The sequence below is a fragment of the Felis catus genome, chromosome A3 (assembly GCF_018350175.1).
Source record: "Felis catus isolate Fca126 chromosome A3, F.catus_Fca126_mat1.0, whole genome shotgun sequence".
NCBI classification, from domain to species: domain Eukaryota; kingdom Metazoa; phylum Chordata; class Mammalia; order Carnivora; family Felidae; genus Felis; species Felis catus.
The window spans coordinates 118950521-118973042 of NC_058370.1; the positions used below are offsets into that span (position 1 = coordinate 118950521).

At 44.6% G+C, this 22522-nt stretch overlaps 1 protein-coding gene across 4 annotated transcripts in view; it reads right to left on the reverse strand.

Annotated features, from left to right (window-relative positions):
• DPYSL5 (dihydropyrimidinase like 5) overlaps positions 1–22522 on the reverse strand; it is a 103209-nt gene that overhangs the window by 75661 nt on the left and 5026 nt on the right. Inside the window, exon 2 of one of the 4 annotated variants that reach the window (XM_019827783.3) lies at positions 9936–9987. The exons of 2 other annotated variants lie outside the window; for them this stretch is intronic. The gene's annotated coding sequence lies outside the window, so the exon portion shown is untranslated. Of the gene's footprint in view, positions 1–7381; positions 7401–9935; positions 9988–22522 lie in introns of those variants that run through there. One more of the 4 variants, XM_045054822.1, reaches the window with a different exon arrangement.

A 22522-nucleotide genomic window follows, 5' to 3' on the forward strand; every position in this document is an offset into this window, starting at 1 on the left:
AAAAATAAACTTAAAAAAAAAGAAAGAAAAAGTAAGCAAAAAATATAAACAGGAAATCCGTGGGGATGGGGAGGGCGTAAATAGCTCATAAGCAAATGAAAAGACGTTTGTCTTATTAAGATTCCAAGAAATGTGAGTGAAAACAAGAAAATTACATTTTTCACCTGTCATAATGGCACAGAAAAAAAGAGAATAATGCCCACGGGGAGAGGAGCAAGCACTCTCTTACGCTGTTCATAGGAGTTCAAACTGATACAACCTTACCAGGAGGAAATCTAAAAATCTACATGAAAACTTAAAATGGGCGTCTCACATCTAAGAGTTTCTTCTAGGAAATAATCGGACCATTGCACAAAAATGGATTATGAGGGTGTTTCGTTATCATAACATTATATATAATTATATAATTATTCTGCTGTTATGACAGCTAATGATTGGAGAACAAGGTTCGGGTGTGTCAGTGTAAGGACTGTTTCAATAAATAATGGTACATTCACACACTAGAAGGCGATGCAGCTCACGTAGATCTTTAAGTACTGACATGGGGTGTTATATACGATACAGTACTGGGTGGAGAAAACAGATTACAGAACCAGACCCCATGGTATGTGCCTCTCGTTTTGTGTATATAGGTGAGATCTCATATATATTTGAATATATATGAATACGACCTCTCACTTATACATAAACTTCACTTACATACATACGTGAAAACTCACATATATAAACAAGCTTTCTGCATAAAACACTGGGAAGGTTATTCACTAAACTAGTGACTGCAGTTGTCTCAGAGAAAGGGACTGCAGCAGGACTCAGTCTCTCTGCACTACTTGACTGTGAAAATGTCTGTATCATAAACCAGCTGTGGAATCGACAACAGCCCCGGTCAAGGGGGCAGTAGTACAGAATACACTAGAGTAGGCTCTGAGGAAGTCTGTGCCAGGACGGGCAATTCACTAGCAAGTTAACGTCTCTCGTACATTTATTCAACCACCACTAATAGGTACGTCTAACGGCCTATTGGATCCTTCTAATTTAACGTCTCACTGGGCCTTCCAACGGATCCCATCTAAAACTGAGCTTGTTACACTCGGTCTCCACTCGGCTCCTCTTCCAGTGTCTCCCATCCCAGGGAAAGACACCCCAGCTCCCACCGCAGGACCGAGCCGGCAGCAAGGGCGAGGAGAGCAAGTGATAGCTCCACAGGCCATAGCACGCAGCCCCCTTCCTCCTTTTTGTTCACTGGCGCCCCAGACGAGGCAGTGTCTTCTCAGATGGCTGCTTAAAGGAGCAGAACACCCTCTCAATCCCGGCCCATCTGGCTGCTGCCTTCCACAAATGAATGGGTGGAGACAGGGACCAACTGACTGACTGGGTTCAAAGGGCTTTTCCTGGTGGTTGAGTCTGAAAATGTGGAGATGCCCTCACATACTTAAACAAAAAGAGGTAATGAGCCTTCAGAGGCAGGGAGCACCTGCTGAGTAACTGTCAACAGAAGGGATGAAGTCTCCATCTTGAAACAAGTAAATGGGAGCACATGGTTGTCCTCCCACCTAATTCATCCTGAATGCTGGCATTTCCTTGTTTTCTGGTTCACCTGCTTCTGCCAGAAGAGAGGTGGGGTTGGAACTGATGACAGATACCCAATTACTTGTATAAATACTTACAGTTTATTCCCTTCTACTCTTCGGAAGAGCTGGCCAGATTCCCTTGGTTCCCAGTCCCTGTCAGCCTCCTCCCCACCCTCAGCCCAGGCCGAGGACCTATTCCTGAAGGCAAATCTAAAGACTGGATGGCTCAATCGGTTAAGCGTCTGACTTTGGCTCAGGTCATGATCTCATGGCACATGGGTTCGAGCCCTGTGTCGGGCTCTGTGCTGGCAGCTCAGAGCCTGGAGCCTGCTTCGGATTCTGTGTCTCCCTCTCTCTCTGCCCCTCCCTTGCTCATGCTCTGTCTCTCTCAAAAACAAACATTAAAAATCTGTTTTAAAAATAAAGACTGGATCCAGAGGCAAGGGAAACAAAAGCAAAAATGAACTACTGGAACCTCATCAAAATAAAAAGCTTCTGCACAGCAAAGGAAACAATCAGCAAAACTAAAAGGCAACCGACGGAATGGGAGAAGGTATTTGCAAACAACATATCAGATAAAGGGTTAGTATCCAAAATCTATAAAGAACTTATCAAACTCAACACCCGAAAAACAATCCAGTTTAGAAATGGGCAAAGAAGACATCCAGATGGCCAACCGACACATGAAAAAATGCTCAACATCAGGGAAATACAAATCAAAACCACAATGAGATACCACCTCACACCTGTCAGAATGGCTAATAACATTAACAACTCAGGCAACAACAGATGTTGGCGACGATGTGGAGAAAGAGGATCTCTTTTGCATTGTTGGTGGCAATGCAAGCTGGTGCAGCCACTCTGGAAAACAGTATGGAGGTTCCTCAAAAAATTGAAAATCGAACTACCCTATGACCCAGCAACTGCACTGCTAGGTATTTATCCAAGGGATACAGGTATGCTATTTCGAAGGGGCACATGTACCCCCATGTTTATAGCAGCACTATCGACGATAGCCAAAGTATGGAAACAGCCCAAATGTCCATCGATGGATGAATGGATAAAGAAGGTGTGGTATATATATACATATATATACATATACACACATACACACACACACACACACAATGGAGTATTACTCAGCAATCAAAAGGAATGAAATCTTGTCATTTGCAACTACGTGGATGGAACTAGAGGGTATTATGCTATGCAAAATTAGTCAGAGAAAGACAAATATCGTATGACTTCACTCATCTGAGGACTTTAAGGCACAGAACAGATGAACACAAGGGAAGGGAAGCAAAAATAATATAAAAACAGGGAGGGCACAAAACAGAAGAGACTCTTAAATATGGAGAACGAAGAGAGGGTTACTGGAGGGGTGGTGGGAGGGGGAATGGGTTAAATGGGTAAGGGGCATTAAAGAATCTACCCCTGAAATCACTGTTGCACTATAAGCTAACTTGGATATAAACTGAATAAATAAAATAATAATAATAATAATAATAATAATAATAATAAAATAAAAAAATAAAGACTGGAGCCCAACATGCTCAAGATTAGGACACCTGGTGCTTGCTTGACAAGCCCTGACTGAGCATCAACTTTTGTATATATAAGTGAGATTTTGTATACATAAGTGTCCTGCTGAGGACTGAACCCCAGACTGCACATCAGGTACCTGATTCCCTGTTTGGTAAATGACCTACTATCTCGTGGCCAATAGGCTGGCACACGCTTCCTGTTTGTTGCCTGTCACCTTCTCCAGGGAATGGAAGCCTGCCCATCCACATCTGAGGCCTCTCCACCTGCTAACATGCTCTTCTGACACCAACGCTCTCCTGGTGACACGACCTGGAGTGTGGACTCCTGTCCCTATGACTCAGGTATGTAAGTATATCCAAACCCTTTGAAATGCATACTGTAAGAGGCTGTCTACCATATGTAAATTGCACCCCAACAAAGCTGACTGAAAAACAAACGAAAGGGGTAACTGGATGGCTTAGTCGGTACAGCATGCAACTCTCGATCTTGGGAAGTGAGTTCAAGCCCCACACTGGGCATAGAGCTGACTTAAAACAAAACCAAAACCAAAACCAAAACCAAAACACATTTAACAGAGAATTGCTAAAGGAGGATCAGAAAAAAACAAGATAGAACTTAATAGGAATTACATTTAGTGCTAAGCTTCCTGGCAGTCCAAGCAGAAGTGGAAATAGTTTGGGAAGGAAAAACTTTCTATTACTGGATAAAGGGGAGGCCCTGATTTACCCACCAGGAAGAGCCTTTTGAATCCCAAATAATTCATTGCTCCCCTCCAGCCAACTGGACATTTAAGAGAATGCTTTAGAGAAAGCAGATCTGCTCTCTATGTAGATAATTCTAGAAGGGATTTATTGGATTCCTCTCTAAGGAAAGTAAGAAACATGACGGGTGTATTTAACTGCAATTTTGCAGAAGGTGCAGAAATATTTTTCCAAGCCATTTTTAATATGGAGCAAACATCAATAAAAGGCTGAAGAAATACCACTAACTTTTTACTTAGAGATGACATTTCTGTGTTAAAGTGTTAAAGAGTCCCAAGGTGTTAAAGTCAAAGAGTCCAATTATCGGCTTTTATCTGGTGCTCCAACCTATGTTGTAAAGAGAATGCAAACATGTCTTTTCCATCCTTTAACTGGTAATGGTAAGGAAGGTGTCTAAATAGTACTCCTCTAGGGGTGCCTTTCTGGCTCAACCAGAAGAGCAGGTGACTCTTGATCCCAGGGCTGTGAGTTTGAGCCCCACGTTGGGTATAGAGATTACTTAAAATTCAATCTTTTTTTTTTTTTAATGTTTTTATTTATTTTTGAAACATTTTATTTATTTTTGACACAGAGAGAGACAGAGCATGAGTGGGGGAGGGACAGAGAGAGAGGGAGATACAGAATCGGAAGCAGGCTCCAGGCTCTGAGCTGTCAGCACAGAGCCCGACGTGGGGCTTGAACTCACGGACCGAGAGATGGTGACCTGAGCTGAAGTCGGCCGCTTAACCGACTGAGCCACCTAGACGCCCCCAAAATTATATCTTTAAAAAAATATTGCCCCTCTAGTGGGGCCACTACAACCCCAGCCGTCACCTAAGCCAAATTCGTGGTCCTTTATTTCTTCTCCCCTCAGCCTAGTGTTTCACAATTGAGGAAAGTGTGCACAGATGGCTTTAGAAGGTATACATATTTGGACATAAAATGGTGTTGAATCATGAGCTCTCTTTCTTCAAAATTCTATTTATTTAGAGGCGCCTGGGTGGCTCAGTCGGTTAAGTGTCTGACTTCGGCTCAGGTCATGATCTCACAGTGTGTGAGCTCGAGCCCAGTGTCAAGCTCTGTGCTGACAGCTCAGAGCCTGGAGCCTGTTTCCTATTCTGTGTCTTCCTCTCTCTCTGCCCCTCCCCGACTTGTGCTCTGTCTCTATCAAAAATAAACGTGGGGCACCTGGGTGGCTCGGTTGGTTAAGTGTCCCACTTTGGCTCGGGTCATGATCTGATGGCTCATTTCACAGTTCATGAGCTCGAGCCCCACATCAGGCTCTCTGCTGTCAGCACAGAGCCTGCTTTGGATCCTCTGCCTCTGTCTCCCTCTCAAAAATAAATAAAAACATTTAAAAAAAAATAAAAAAAATAAACGTAAAAAAATTTTTTTAATTCTATTTATTTCTTTATTTTTATTAAAAAAATTTTTTTTGAAGTTTATTTATTTTGAGAGAGAGAGAGAGAGAGAGAGAGAGAGAGAGAGCATGAGCATGGGAGGGGTAGAGATAGAAGGAGAGAGAGGATCTCAAGCAGGCTCCACGCTGTCAGCGCCCTGAGATCATAACCTGAGCCAAAATCAAGAGACGCTTAACTGACTGAGTACCCAGGTGCCCCCTATTAGAATTCATAATGCGTTTATTTTGAAATGGAAAATAATGGAATTGAGAAGAGTCAACAAAATTATGAAAAGGAATACTATGGGGTAGGTGAAGGACTGTCCTAGGAATATTAAAAGATGCTATAAGAAATTACTGTCATTAAAACTGTATGGTGTCAGCAGATGATTAGACAAAAGATGAAAGGAGAAGAAGAAGGTGCCTGGTAACAGATTTCAATTAAATTTAACAAAAGCGGTATTTCAAATCGGAGGAGATAAATGATTTACTTAATAGATGGGGCCGGCATTTCTGGCTCTTTGTCTGGAAGAAAATTAAGTCGGCTCCCTACCTATAGCCCAATGTGTAATCCATCTGGAATTTATTTAAATGTAAAACATAAAGCAATAAGAGTATTAAAAGCAAGCCCAGGAAACTACTTGTATAATTGAGGAGTGGGGGAGCCCTTTTAACTCAGTCTGGAAACCCAGAAGCCATAAAAGAAAAGTCCCATTTCTGACTTTATGAGTTTAAAAAATTGGTAAAGTAAATGATATCATAGAAACAAAAAAAAAAAGCCGGGGGTGCCGGGGTGGCTCAGTCAGTTAAGCATCCGACTTGGGCTCAGGTCATGATCTCAAGGTTCATGGGTTCGAGCCCCACATCGGGCTCTGTGCTGACAGCTCAGAGCCTGGAGCCTGCTTCGGATTCTGTCTCCCACTCTGCCCACCCTCCCCCGCCCCCAGCTTGCATTCTGTCTCTCTCTCTCAAAAACAAATAAACATTAAAAAGAAGAAGAAGAAATAGAAAAATATCCTGAAAAAACATATGCAGTGCATATGACAGCTATGAGGCCTTACAAACCGATAGGAAAAATACAACCAAGAGAAAGATGGGCTCATCCATAAGTGTGACACAGAAGAGCAAACTGAAATAACCAACAACATATGAAAAGATGTCCAATCTCTCTAGCAATCAAGAAGATGCAAATGAAAGTCACAGTGAGGTGTCCTTCCACATCCATCAGACTGGCAACAATTCTAGGGTGATACCTGACCTTGACAGGACTTGGGGGAGGGAGTGGGTTGGGGGTAGTTGTGAGGGTGCCGCTGCTGCTGAAAATATGGATGATCGCGAGCTTTTAGAGAACAGTCTGAAAAGCCCTCTATTAAAATTTGAAAAGCTCTGTGACTTGGCAAGCCCACTCCCAGGTCTCTATCCATAGAAACAGAAGCAAGAGAACATAAGGAGATGGAAGGTAAGGGAGGCCCATTGCAGCAACGTGGGAAGGACAATAAGCCAACAAAAACCTGGAAACAAACTGAATGCCCATCAATGGGGAACAGTACTACCTAAAGAAAAACTGTTTGGGGCGCCCGGGTGGCTCAGTTGGTTAAGCAGCCGACTCTTAAGACTCACATCATGATCTCACAGTACGTGAGTTCCAGCCCCATGTTGGGCTCCAAGGTCAGAGCCTGCTCGGGTTTCTCTCTGCCCCTCACTCTCTCGCTCTCTCTCAAAATAAACACATAAACATTTAACAAAATAAAGGAATAGTGTTCCTCTAGCCACTTCTGATGCTAAGCACCAGGCGTCAGTGTAAACCCCCCAGGCTGAGGGCTCACTCCCAGAAGACTGACCCCACTGCAGACGCTAGCCACCTGGCCCAGGTTGTCGCCTCTACCCCTGACGACCTGACTACAAATCAGGGGTTCCCATGAACCCCTCCTCAAGTTTGATAATTTGCTAGAACGGCTCACAAAGAAACGCTTTATTTACTATTACAAGTCAGGATCATCCACGTGGAAGAGACACAGGAAGACCCATGGAACAGGGCAAGACACGCGGAAGAGGGGCCACGTAAGGGCAAGAGACGTGAAGCTGCCGCACCTTCACCCTCCCCGCACCTCGAGGTGTTCACTGACCTGGAAGCCTCTCCCAACGCCTCTCTTCGGGGGTTTTTCTGGTGGTTCCATTACCAAGACAAGAGTGATTCGATCATTGGCCATGGGTGATTTACTCAATCTCCAGCCCCTTTCCCTCCCAGGAGGAGGGGTGGGAGGTTGGGGCTGAAATTGCAACCCTCTAATCACCTGGCTGGTTCCCGTGGCAACTAGCACCCCTCTGGAGAGTCACCTCATTAGCATAACTCAGGTTTGGTGCTAGAGGCTTATTATGAATGACAAAAGACGCTCTCGTCGCCCCGGTCAATCTGGAACTTACAAGGGTTGTAGGAGCTCTGTGCCAGAACTGGGGAAGAAGACCAAATACAGACTTATTATATCACAGTACTGCATTATCCATGCCATAGAAGAGCATGCAATTTTTTATTTCTTTTTAGTGTTGATTTATTTTTGAGAGACAGAGCACGAGAGGGCAGAGAGGGAGGGAGACAGAATCCGAAGCAGGCTCCCTGCTCTGAGCTGTGCCCCATGCGGGACTCAAACCCACAATCCATGAGATCATGACCTGAGTCGAAGTTGGACGCTTAACCGACTGAGCCACCCAGGTGCCCCTAGCATGCAATTTTTAAAAAGTTAAGTCTATACTAATTGCTTTCAAGCTTCTCCAGGGGCACCTGGCTGTCTCAGTCGGTAAAGCATGAGACTCTTGATCTCAGGGCTGTAAATTTGAGGCCCACGTTGGGTATAGAGATTAATTAAGAATAAAATCTTTTTTTTTTATTTTTTTTTCAACGTTTTATTTATTTTTGGGACAGAGAGAGACAGAGCATGAACGGGGGAGGGTCAGAGAGAGAGGGAGACACAGAATCGGAAACAGGCTCCAGGCTCTGAGCCATCAGCCCAGAGCCCGACGCGGGGCTCGAACTCCCGGACCGCGAGATCGTGACCTGGCTGAAGTCGGACGCCTAACCGACTGCGCCACCCAGGCGCCCCAAGAATAAAATCTTAAAAAAAAAAATTAAAAAAAGCTTCTTCCAAGATGTAATGATAAGAAAGACAAGTTGTAGAGATAATGTATTTTACCAAAATGGAACTCCAATACATGTAATCCATGACATCCACACACACAGACATAATAGGATCCCATTCTGATAAAATGTGCAAGGACAAAAAATATCTTTGTATCTTATTTATACACGATAATGTGTAGAGAGCAAAATATGGGTGAAAACATCCGTTCGTTTACACTGATTACCAGAGGGTGAGGAGGGAGCATTTAGTTGCAGAGGCGTGGAAGAGAGGGGACAAGTCTTTTCCTTTTTTTTTTTTTTTAAAGAAAGAAAAACGTTAACAAGTAAAACAGGATGGACATGTGTGTGAGAGTGTGTGTGTGTGTGTGTGTGTGTGTGTGTGTGTGTGTATGTGTCATAAAGATGATCACCCAAATGCTAACGGTAGCTGCCTGAGGGTGCTGGGATTTCAGGTGACTTTTACTTTATTTCATTGACATTTAAATACTGTTTAAGTTTTTCACAGTGAAGATGTATTATTCATAAAACCGGGGGGAAGGGGAAAGCCACAAAATCACTTTCACTGAAGCAAAACGTACCCACCCGACCTTGAAGGCCAGTCACATCTACGGAGCCCGTTTCGTGCCCTGCACTGTACCAGATGTGTTCCATTTAGAATCCTCGAAGCAAAACTGCAAGGAATCGGGATAATGTTGCTCAGGAAGGGGTAGACAGCTTGCCTGGCATCACACAGATTATTAGCAAGTCTGGAAGACAAGATCTGCACCCAGATTTAACTCCTACGCATTCTCTTTCCTGCCTCTGCACTGCACTCTCTCAGTATGGGCTGTACCGGTCACAGGACGTGTACCTTCAGGCTGGCTAACCCATGTGTCCTTCCCCCACAGGAGTCCCTCGCTGTCCTTGATGGCAGTCTTCAAGATGAGCTCCACAGAATCTCTGCCTTCAAGAATCTCAAGTTTACCTCCCTGTTAGCATTTCAGCCCCCGGGGGGCCGGAGGGGTGAGGACTGTGCATTACAGATCTCTAATGTTCACGTCCGTTGACTGCTACTTAAGAGTTGAAAAACACAGAGGCACCCGGGGTGACTCAGTCAAGTTAAGCTTCCCACTTTGGCTCAGGTCATGATTTTGCAGTTCAGGAGTTCAAGCCCCGCATGGGGCTCTGTGCTGACAGCTCAGAGCCTGGAACCAGCTTCGGATTCTGTGTCTCCCTCTCTCTCTGTGCCCCTCCCCCGCTTGTGATCTGTCTGTCTGTCTCTCTCTCTCTCTCTCTCTCTCTCTCTCTCTCTCTCAAAAATAAAAATAAAGACATTTAAAAAAAAAAGTTGAAAAACACAAAAGAAGAGACGTGAGCTGTGTTTTCCAGGCTCTTGATGTTCTCTTCACACACAGGATCTTTCTCATGAGCCGCGTTCGTTACTTTAAATTCTTTTTTTTTTTCTTTTTTTAAAGTAGGCTCCACGCCCACGGTGGGGCTTGAACTCATGACCCTGGGATCAAGACTCATATGCTCTACCAGCTGAGCCAGCGAGGCGCCCCTACCTTAAATTCTTGCACAAGATAATCCGCTGCTTACTCCAAGCTCACCATAAACTTAAAAAAGAAAAACATACACCTATTTACACAGCTGAGAACAGAGGATTCTACAATTCGGAGCAAAGAGCACATTTTCCGTGCTATTTATTGGCTATTTGGAGCATGAAGGACGTGAACAAAAGGCTGTAAAATAAAAGAGGAACAAAAGAGGGTATTTTAACACAACCCGAGGAGGAGAAAAGGCATTGCGTTTATGCACACGAATTTCTTACTTTAAACGCACACACTAAACATAATATATTTTAAAACTTGTCATTGTGCTGTCCTTGATTTTCATTAGGAAAGAAAAATCGCTGCGGGTGGTCTGGGGGCCCAGGGAACTGGTCAGTCTGTGTAAACTCATGCAGATAAAGACAAGGCCTCATTTGACACCCTCTGGGCCCCCTCTTTGTCCCAACACTGAGCACACAGACCCCCAGAGGGGGAGAGCCAGGAAGGGACGGAAGCACGGGGGTGGGGGGTGGGGGTGGGGGGATGTGCTCAGTTGCCCCTAACGACCTTCAGCCTTCCCCCTCCCCCTGCTGTCCGAGCCTCCCGCTCTGACACCAACCAGCACAGCCCCTTACCGCCTTGGCCCCATCCTGCAACTTCTACACCAAACCCTCTGCCCTAATGTCCTCTTCCCCAAATCCTGCCCTAACACCTTGTCAGAAAAGGCTTTGGATGTATCCTAAGGGCGAGGACCATTCTCTCAGCCCGAGGGAGACCTTAGCTCTCCTCTGCCACCGCACGGAGGGTACAGAGTCTGCAAGGCCCGGCCTCCCTCCACCTTTCTCTTCCCGCAGTACTTAGCATGGCGCCTGGCTAGAGGCAGATGCACACAGAACGTTAATCACCTTCCCCTTAAAGCATCCACTCAAATCATCCAACTTTTGGATTTTTATCTGCTCTGGACAGAAAGATCTAGATGCTGTCAGAATTACCTAGGCCCGCTTTTTCAGACCCGAGCCCAAAGACAGTGGCATGAATGAGCCTTGGGGGCTCATTCCTGGAGCACTTTGGTGGGGTTAAACGTTTTAACGGTGGGTAATTCCCAAAATTCGTCTTTTTTCTAAATTTTTATTTTTTTTAATTTGGGGGTTCAGTGTTTTTTTGTTTTTTGTTTTTGTTTTCAGAGAGAGTGAGAGAAAACACGTGCATGCGTGTGTGTTGGGAGAGGGGCAGAGAGAGAGAGGAAAGAGAATCCCAAGCCAACAGCGAGGAGCAACTCACCAACTGTGAGATCGTGACCTGAACTGAAATCAAGAGCCGGACACTCAACCTACTGAGCCACCCAGGCATCGCGCCCACCCCACCCCCCCAAATTCTTTACAATTTCATGTGAACACACAAAAAATTGGCATTTTGTGAACTGGAGTGTAGACCTTGCATTCATTTTTTTAAGATTAAAAAATGAGAACAGCTGGGGGGGGAGCTTGCTTGGGATTTTCCTTCTTTCCCTCTCTCTCTGCCCTTCCCCTGCTCACACTCTCTTTCTCTGTAAATAAATAACTTAAAAAAAAAAAAAAAGAGAACAGGGGCCCTGAGTGGCTCAGTTGGTTAGGTGTCCGACTTTGGCTCAGGTCACGATCTCGCAGTTCGTGAGTTTGAGCGCTCGTTGGGCCCTGTGCTGACAGCTCGGAGCCTGGAGCCTGCTTCCAATTGTGTGTCTCCCTCTCTCTCTGCCCCTCCCCCGCTCGCACTCTGTCTCTCTCTTTCTCTCTCTCTAAAATAAGTAAACATTAAAAAAATGAGAACAGTTATGAAACACCATACATGATTCCATTTACACGAAATGTCTGGAACAGGCAAATCGAGAGAAAGTGGATTAGTGGTTGCCAGGAGCTGGGGGTGGGGTGGCGGGAATGGGAAGTGACTGCTAATGGGTAAGGGGTTTCTTTCTGGGGTGATGGTTACACAATTATGAATACAGTAGAAACCACTGCATTGTATCCTTTCCATGCGTGAACTTTATGGTACGTAAATTATACCTCCATAAAGTTGTCAGCAAGGCCTCAAAGATTTCAGACTTGCATCAGGGTGCTTCTAAGTTTCGAGAAGCAGTAACAGGAAAGAATGGAAACTCCAGGCAGGTCTGCAAGTCACGAGACAGGTCCCCCGGAGGGCACCTGGGGTACAGGTCTGAGGGGAAGTGTCACGTAATGTCCCCACGGCTCCGGGTCAGCAACTGAAACGGAACCAGGAGGGCACCAAAAGCATGGACCCAGTTTCTGGAGTAGATCTGCGGCCCCTATCGGAGCTGCGCCAAAGGGTGTAAAGAGAGTATTGCTTGCCAGAGCTGAGCACGGAGGGGTGGGATGGGCCAAGGGCAATGCAGGTGGCTGGCTTGGTATGAAAGTAAAAAGACATGGGGCGCCTGGGTGGCTCAGTCGGTTAAACGGCCGACCTCGGCTCAGGTCGTGATCTCGCGGTCCGTGAGTTCGAGCCCCGCGTCGGGCTCTGTGCTGACAGCTCAGAGCCTGGAGCCTGCTTCTATTTCTGTGTCTCCCTCTCTCTCTGCCCCTCTCCCATTCGCGCTCCGTCTCTCTCTGCCTTTCAAAAATGAATAAATGTTAAAAAAAAAAAAAAGTAAAAAGACGTTCAGGTGATGAGCAAGAACCTGCCTTAAGCTTCCCCAGGTTGTTGACAGAATTCATTTCCTTACGGTTGTAGGCTTTCAGCTAGGGGCCACTCTCAGCTCCAAGAGGCCACCCAATTTCTTGCCAAGTGGGCTTCCCCAACACAACCACTTCTCAAGAGAGCAAGGAGAGTCTCTAGAGCAAGTCTGCTAGCCAGACGAGGTCGTGTATCATATAGTCAGGGGAATGACATTGTCACCTCTGCCATCTTCTACTGATTAAAAACAAGTCACAGGGGTGCCTGGCTGGCTCATTCGGGTAAGCGTCCGACTCTTCATTTCGGCTCAAGTTATGATCTGAGTTCGAGCCCCGTGTAGGGCTCTGAGCCGACCAAGCGGAGCCTGCTTGAGATTCTCTCTCCCCACCCCCCTCCGCCCCTCCCCAGCTCGCACGTGCACACTCTCTCTCAAAAATAAATAAACATTAAAGAAAAAACAAAAAAAAACAAAAAAAAGTCCCAGGAAAGCATTACACAGAGGTGTGAATGTCAGGAGCTGGGCATCGTGGCACGGGACACACCAAGAGTGCCTCTTCACAATCCTTGCAGAGAAAACATGCCCGCAAGTAACCAAACCATAAAGCAGAATGGAACTAATTCTACAGGATGATCTGGAGGCTTCTTAACCTGTTGTCATTTGAGACCAAAGAGGGCAAAAATCACCAGATGCTTTCTCTGCACTGATATAGCTCGTTGGAAGTTAAATTGCCCTGGAGGTTCCTCCTCTGTGAAGTGATGAGACGTTGTCTAAGGTTCTTCCGATGTCCTACGATGACACCTGGCCCACAGTAGGTGTTCAATAGCACCTCTTCCGTAAAGGAAGGGATAAAGGAATGAGCACCTGTACATATTAGAATGCAGACATTTTTTAAGATTAAAAAATGATCGTGATGTCCGGGTAGTGTTTCTCATCTTCTATCCTAAGATTTACACCAAATTTTCCTGAATAAAAATGATCAGAAGGGAAAATACTAGATGCTATTTGTTAATTGTCGTAATGGCTCATCCTTAGTCTACCTGTCCCAGCACCTTTCTTTTTTGAAGGAGTTACACATTCTGTCTCTTCAGCGGCTCGAAAGCCCTACTCTGCATGCTTGTGTCTTATTTTTAGGGGTCCTCCATGTGGGAGACCATCTGAGAACAGAAGCCATGAGCATGGGGCCAAGAACTCAACTCTTCTCAAGTTTTCTGGAATCCCTTCCAAGGTGAGCCAGAGCCAGGAAAAGCTGCCAAATTATTGTTATTACTGTTTGAACAGGTAAAATAGACACACGATAAACATTTAAGACCATATAAATAGTCCCCTCCTCTGGAGATAAGCACCATCACAGGTTTTGCCGTGTTTCTTTGCATGGACAACCTATACATATTTAAGCATATACTTATCTATTTTGTATTGCACAAAATAGCAGCATGCATGAAATATCGCTCTGCCTGCTTTCTTTCTGTTGCGATATAAATTGGCCCCTTGTTCTATATCAGAACATAGGGGCGCCTGGGTGGTTCAGTCGGGTAAGTGTCCGACTTGAACTCAGGTCATGATCTCACAGCTCATGGGTTCAAGCGCCACATGGGACTCTGTGCTGACAGTTCAGAGCCTGGAGCCTGCTTTGGATTCTGTGTCTCCCTCTCTCTCTGCCCCTCCCCTGCTCACTCTCTGTCCCTCTCTCAAAATAAAAATAAAAACATTTAAAAAAAACAAGTGTCTGCCTCGTCTTTTTAATGGTTGCATAATAATTCTTTGTAAGGATGTATCAGAATGTATTTAACTAGCTCTCCAATGATGGGGATTTAGGTTGGGTCTGATTTTTGGCTAGTATAAATCATGCCGCAATAATAGCCCTTGGTATTTTCCATTGTGCACTTGTTTGCATACCTTTAGGGTACACTCCTAGAGGTGGTATTGCTGGGCGAAAGGGTATGTGCGGTTTTAATGTCGACAGATAGTGCCCCACTGCAGTCTGCAGGTTTTAGCTGGTAAGGGATCGCGACACGACACTCCCAGCAGTGACACAGCATGGCTGTCACAGAACATCAAAGCTGTCAGATAGCATCTAGTCTCCAATTCCTCATGGTACAGAGGGAACGAAACCGTTTTGACCGAATTTCTCACATGCTCTCTATTATCTCTGCACCAATGACCATATAGTCCAGCCTATTCATTTGACAATCATGTGCCTTGGAGCATACTCTTATATACCGTTACATATCCACCAAACTCAGCCCCTAGAGAATACCATCACTCCGCTTACTGAGTATCTCCCACACACCCACCAGGCTCCGTGCGTGGATGCCATTAGTCCTCCCTACAAACCTGTGAGGAAGATATTAACATTCCTCTAGATCACAAAACCAAGGCTTGGGGAGATGGACTTTGCCTGAGATCTCTGACACTTAGAAAGCAGTAGAGACTGGATTCAAACCCACCTCTCTCCCATGAGCAAGCTCATTCCTGGAAATTGCTTGGCCCCCTGCAGACACTGAGGAAATACGTGAGTGGAGGTTCATGGCCATCTCAAATGACAGCTCAGTGCAAGCCAAGTCCAGCCATTGGATGGTTAGTAACCCTCTCTCACTTGCCACGCTGCTCCAACCTTCATTTCCAGTTCCTAGCTATTTGCATTCCATCCAGGTATTTAGAATTTAACTAAATATTGAGTGTTCCGCATAACTGTGTGATCCCTACACAACTCGGAGACCACAGAATGTCTTTCACAGTGGCCAACTTTGGGTGCTATTTGCTATTAAGAAACGGCAGACTTTTACAGAACTTATTGATGAAAGTTGGCTTTACTTACAGTCCTTTGCCTTCCAAGTTATTACGGCAGTCCTGTTTTTAATTTATCTTTTATTTTTATTTTATTGTATTAAAATTTTTTTTAATTTTTTTTTTATTTTTGAAGGAGAGAGAGACAGAGCATGAGCAGGGGAAGAGCAGACAGAGAGGCAGACACAGAATCCGAAGCAGGCTCCAGGCTCTGAGTTGTCAGCACAGAGCCCAACACGGGGCTTGAACTCACAAACCGTGAGATCACGACCTGAGCCGAAGTCAGATGCTTAACCGACTGAGCCACCCAGGCGCCCCTATTTTTAATTTTTTTAATTAAAAAAAAATGTATATATATAGAGAGAGTGCAAGAGCGTGAGAGAGGGGTGGAGGCGGAGGGAGGGAGGGAGAGAGAGAGAGAGAGAGAGAGAGAGAGAGAGAGAGAGAGAGACTCTCAAGCAGGCTCCACACTCAGCATGGAGCTTGACATGGGGCTCCATCCCATGACCCTGGGATCATGACCCGAGCCCAAATCAAGAGTAGGACATTCAACTGAGCCACACAGGCATCCATCCCACTGCAGCCCTGTTTTTAATGACTACTTCAGACAATTTTATTCCTACATTTACACAAATTCTTTGATGATCAACTTGCTGATGAAGACGGATGAGAAAGCAATCAGGGAACTTTGTGAAGTTGGTCCTTAAGTCAAGGAATTAACATACACTCATGCATTTGTCTTTATGTGCAAACTATATCAGGTATTATGATTAAAACTGCATCCCCCACACCAAAAATTCCTTTTAAGGGAATTCCAATTCTCAAAAACATTATCAGATCGGTGATAAAATCATGTATGTGATGTTCACTCATAAAGATGTGAACAATATTTAAGATAATAGAAAAAATTGGACATAATCTAGATGTTCACCAATAAGTAAATGTTTAAAATTTTTTTAATGTTTGTTTATTTTTGAGAGTGACAGGCAGACAGAATCTGAAGCAAGCTCCAGGCTCTGAGCTGTCAGCACAGAGCCTGATGTGGGGCTCAAACTCACAGACCACGAGATCATGACCTGAGCTGAAGTTAGACCCTTAACCGACTGAGCCACACGCACCTCAATAAGTAAATGTTTAAATACAACAGTGTTTCTTCCAATGGAATGGTAGATAGCCATATAAAAGTTCACATTTCTAAATTAGGTAGAGACATAAAAAAGCTTTTTTTTTTTTACATTTTTAAAATGTTTATTTATTTTTGATATCAAGAGACAGAGCATGAGCAGGGAGGAGCAGAGAGAGAGGGAGACACAGAATCTGAAGCAGGCTCCAGGCTCTGAGCTGTCGGCACAGAGCCCGAGGCAGGGCTCAAACCCATGAACCGTGAGATCATGACCTGAGCCAAAGTCGGATGTTCAACTGACAGAGCCACCCAGGCACCCCAAAGAGCTTTTTTTTTTTTCAACGTTTATTTATTTTTGGGACAGAGAGAGACAGAGCATGAACGGGGGAGGAGCAGAGAGAGAGGGAGACACAGAATCGGAAACAGGCTCCAGGCTCTGAGCCATCAGCCCAGAGCCTGATGCGGGGCTCGAACTCACGGACCACGAGATCGTGACTTGGCTGAAGTCGGACTCTTAACCGACTGCGCCACCCAGGCGCCCCTGAGCTTTTTTTTTTTATTTTTTATTTTTTTTATTTATTTTTTATTTTTTTAACATTTATTTATTTTTGAGACAGAGCTGAACGGGGGAGGGTGGGAGAGAGAGGGAGACACAGAATCTGAAACAGGCTCCAGGCTCTGAGCAGTCAGCACAGAGCCCGACGTGGGTCTCAAACTCACGGACCACGAGATCATGACCTGAGCCGAAGCCGGCCGCTTAACCGACTGAGCCACCCAGGTGCCCCGAGCTTTTTTTTTTTTAATGTCAAACAACAGAATACCAATAGTATCCATGTTGTGGTCATAATTCTGTAAAAATTCACCCGTTGGGATGAGCACTGGGTGTTGTATGGAAACCGATTTGACAATAAATTATATTTAATAATCAAAAAAATTATGTGAGCATATGGACAAAGCTTTGATGAAACAAGCAGTCATTATGTTAGCTGTATTAGCAAAATGGTCTATGGGTGGTTTATAACTGATTAGGTATTAGAATATTATATTATACATTTTATTTATTTATATTATTTTATTAAAAATGTTTTTTAATGTGTATTTTATTTGAGAGAGAGAGAGAGAGAGAGAGAGAGAGAGAGAGAGAGAGAGAGAGTGAGCATAGGCAGGGAAGGGACAGAGACAGAAGGGTACAGAGGATCCAAAGTGGGTTCTATGCTGACAGCAAAGGAGCCTGATGCAGGGTTCAAACTCACAAACCGTGAGATCATGACCTGATCTAAAGTTGAGGGCTTAGGGGCACCTGGGTGGCTCAGTCGGTTAAGCGGCCGACTTCGGCTCAGGTCATGATCTCGCGGTCCGTGAGTTCGAGCCCCGCGTCGGGCTCTGTGCTGACAGCTCAGAGCCTGGAGCCTGTTTCGGATTCTGTGTCTCCCTCTCTCTGACCCTCCCCCGTTCATGCTCTGTCTCTCTCTGTCTCAAAAATAAATAAACGTTAAAAAAATTAAAAAAAAAAATAAATAAAGCCAACATTAAAAAAAAAAAAAAAGTTGAGGGCTTAACCGACTGAGCCACCCAGGCGCCCCTATACATTTTAAAGTACAAATTATCTCAAAATAAATAAACACTTAAAAAAATACAGTACAAATTAAATCTTATATTATTGCCTAAGCACTTAAGGGACTCAGAGTCTAAGCAGTAAACCTAGGTGTTTAGGCAAGGATAAATCTTGTCTCTCTCACTTGCTTGTACGATGGATACAGACGTGGCAAGCCACGTGACAAGAAAAAAATCTTTCTCTCTGTGAACGGGTCTCCTAAAGAAAAACCTGAGGGGTTAGGAATTCGTGACGACCTTGTCATGCTCCCTTGGTAGTACAGGCTTCATTACCACCATCCTGTAATCACACCTAAACTGCCGCCCTTGATCTATACTGGCCATGTTATCTATCACTGCCACCTCTCCTAGACCAACGGTGAAGATCAGCCACGGCGATGAAATGGGTTTGCCTTATATCCGCAATCTGAAGGCTGTTGCTCTATCTCTGTGTCTCATCTTTATTGGGTGTCAGTAGTTGCAGAGGCTTTGTCCCATTATAATCCAGTTGTAAGAATCATGTCCGTTTTAAGTCTTTTTTAGAAACCCACAAAAAAAGGGGGTGGGGGGAATCTAGAATTCTAATGCTAGAATTCTAATTCCCAAGTAAGAAATCCGAACTCTGTGATTCCAAGCTGCCCCCTTTTGAGGAATTTTTTAAGCCAGAGAAATGACACAACTCAAAATCGCAATTTGATGTGAGAAACGCAAAATAGTTAACAGAAGAAAAAAAAATCACTTGTTAATCCTGTTCAAGGCTGATAGGACATCTCTGGAATGATTTGGGGACCCACGTTGCAATTATAATCTGTTCTCATCTTTTCCTTAAGAAACAGGAGTAAGGAAATCGCTGTAGCAAGACTAAGGCTGAAACACAACCCTTAGTTTAAAAATGCTCATTTCAGGGGCACCTGGAGGCTCAGTTGATTGAGCGTCTGACTCTTGATTCTTGTTTTCAGCTGAGGTCATGATCCCAGGGTCGTGGGATCAAGCCCGAGCATGGAGACTGCTTAAGATTTTCTCTCTCTTCCTCCCTCTGCCCCTCTCCCTTGCTTGTGCTTTCTCTCAAATTAAAAAAAAAAAAAAAAAGAAAGAAAAAAAAAAAGAAGTTCATTTCAGCTACTGTGGAATCAGGCACAGCTTGAAGTTCTATTTTCTCCTGAAGAATGAGAGTTGGAAACCAACCTCTGATCAAGCCACGACATTATACCAGCCTCTAGGATTTCTAAAAATGGTTTAATCACAGCAGTACATCCCTCAGAATGTCTTTTAAAAAACTCTTCTTAAAAATGTTTTTAATCACCATTAATCTTACTATTTGGCACAGTCTACTAAAAAATAACATATGCAAACCCTCGACCCAGCAGTTCTACTCCTAAGGTTATACCCAACAGAAACACACATATGTTCACGAACAAAACGCGTACTAGAATATTCACAGCAGCACTATTCATGATAGTCTCAAACTGGAAACTACCCAAATACCCATTAACAACACAATGGATACTACAGTACATTTACACAATGGGACAATATATAGCAATGAAAATGAGCAAATGAAAATGCAACAAACATAACATTGGGCAAAAGAAGCCACCCATGAAAAAGTTTCCACTGTCAGGATTCCATTTGTAAAATAGTTCAAAAACAGGCAAAGCTGATCTGTGCTGTAAGAAGTCAGGAGGGTGGTTATTAACCCTGGAGGAAGGACAGTGACTGGGAGGCGACTTAAGAGGGAGACTTTGGGGGGATGACTGGCTGGCTTAGTTGGTGGAGCACATGACGCTCGATCTCAGGGTTGTAGATTTAAGCCCCACACTGGGCGTAGAGATTACTTAAAAAGGGAGGGGGAGGCGAAGGGCTTTGGGGTACTGGTAATCTATTTCTTGGCCTGGTGCTGATCACCTGGGTATGTTCAGTTTGCAAAAATTCATCATGCTATATGCTTATGATTCATATATTTTCTAGGTATCTGTTATAATTCACCAAAGAGTTTAAAAAACAAGAGTATTTTCAAAATACACCCTCACCCCACCCTCCCAAAGTCACCATCTTAAGCCTATGTATTGCCCACACCCTTGGCAATAGGGCGAACTTAGAATAATCCAAGTTGAGTTTCACATGTATCGCAAACACGGCTAAAAACACCATGGCATGAAAAAAATTTGGAGGCTATGTTTGAATTTTATAACAGAATGAACCTATCAATCCACAAAGACAAATCTGGATGAAGTGGTAAAAATGAGAAAGGAGGGGACCTCTCCATCAATAGTGGATCATGCCCCGCAGAGGGACAAAGGGAAGGGCAGGACCAGACAAAAGCAGGGAGAATAAAGACCCAAAGCCTGAGAAATTAGAGTGAGCCCATGGCGGATTTGAAATCAACAAAGGGGCTGCCTGTCAATGGACACTGAAGTGACACAAAGATGGTGTGACTGAGTACTGGGCACTGCTGGTGTGTGGGAGACACATTCACAGGGAGTTGAGGCAGTGACAGACCCCGAAAAACTTTGCTGCCAATGAAAACGGACAGATGTTGGGGGTGGGGAAGGACACAACACTCAGTTCAGAACGTAGATACTCTTCTTTTCTCAAGAGAATCTCCTCATTCATAAAACCTCAGCTTCACTTGAGCCAAAGGATTTTCAATTTAAATGGGGAGCCAGAGGTCTCAATGGCTGGAAAATCCTGTAACACATCATCTAGATCATTCACTCAGCCGTTCTTTCAACGTTACTGAATGCTCACTCTGAGCAGTATTTCGTGCTGGAAGCTATGTGGATGAAAAAGAGGTCCAGATATTATTTTAAACAAGAGGAGGGAGAACCATTTTGTCACGGAACAGCTCATTGCTAAATTCTTTCGTTGACTGTAAACCTTACACCCACCAGGTAAGGTTCTTGGTTGGAGTGGTGTTTCAAAAGCCTGGACTCTGTGGGCGCGCCTGCGTGGCTCAGTCAGTTAAGCGTCCTACTCTTGATTTCATCTCAGTTCATGATCTCATGATTTGTGAGATGGAGCCCAGCCCCGGGCTCTGCGTTGACTGTGCGGAACCTGCTTGGGATTCTTCCTCTCCCTCTCTCTCTCTCTGCCCCTACCCTGCTCACACACTCTTTCTCTCTTTAAGTAAGTAAGCAAATAAATAAATAAATATTAAAAAAAAAAAAAAAAAGGCAGGGGCGCCTGGGTGGCTCAGTCGGTTAAGCCTCCAACTTCAGCTCAGGTCACGATCTCACGGTCCGTGAGTTCGAGCCCCGAGTTGGGCTCCGGGCTGATGGCTCAGAGCCTGGAGCCTGCTTCCGATTCTGTGTCTCCCTCTCTCTCTGCCCCTCCCCCGTTCATGCTCTGTCTCAAAAATAAATAAACGTTAAAAAAATAAATAAAGCATGGACTCTGTGATGGTTGGTTTCTTATGTCAACTTGGCTAAGCTCTAGTATAGTATAGTATGGTGTAGTATAGTATAGTTATTCAATCAAACACCATCTATATATGTTGCTGTCAAGATATTTTGTAGATGTGGTTAACATCTACAATCAGTTGACTTTAAGGAAAGGAGGTTTTCTTCAGTAATATGGGTGGGCCTCATACAATCAGTTGAGAGGCCTTAGGAGAAAAACCGAGGTTCCCTTGAGGAAGAAGAAATTCTGTCTTCAGACCTCAACATCAGTTCCTGGCTGAGAGTTTCCAGCCTGCTGGCCTGCCCGAGGCATGTCAGACTTGCCAGACCCCACAATCATGTAAGATAACCATTATTGGTTCTGTTTCTCTGGAGAACCGCAAGTCATACAGACTCTAAGCAGACCCCTGGGGTTTGAAGGTTGGCTCTGCGACTCCTCTAGCTGGGTGATTTCTGTACTGTAAGCTGGGGATAATAATAGTACTTAATTCATAGGCACTGGAACAACCCCTAGCACAGAGTAAGTGCTTGGAAAGTGTTTGTTAAATAAGTAATTCTGTGATGCTGAGTTTATTTCTTCGCTGGAAAACTGCAGATATTTTTATTCCCAACAATTACCATCAACCAAACATGAACGCTCTTTCCCACACCAAAACCAGAACAGCCTTGGAACAGCCGCCCCTCACCAGTACCTGATCTTCTAGATGATGAAGGGGCAGGTGAAATGCCAGGCCAACACCACACATTGTGATGATTTGGCAAAGCTGGAATCAGAGCACTTCTGGAACATTCTTAACTACAAGTTCTCAGCTGCTGACAACAGCTGTGCTTAAAGAAGCTCAGACTCAGCACAGAGCTATTCCTACTATTTGCAAGGGTGGGGGTTCATGAAGTGGTCCTAATCATTCTTTCTGTTCCCACTGGTGATACCCCACTGCAGCCTGCCCCAGCCCCTTGCAATGAAAGATTAGATGGGGGAAAACGTGGGGTGCCTGGGTGGCTCAGTCAGTTAAGCATCCGCCTTCGGCTTAAGTCA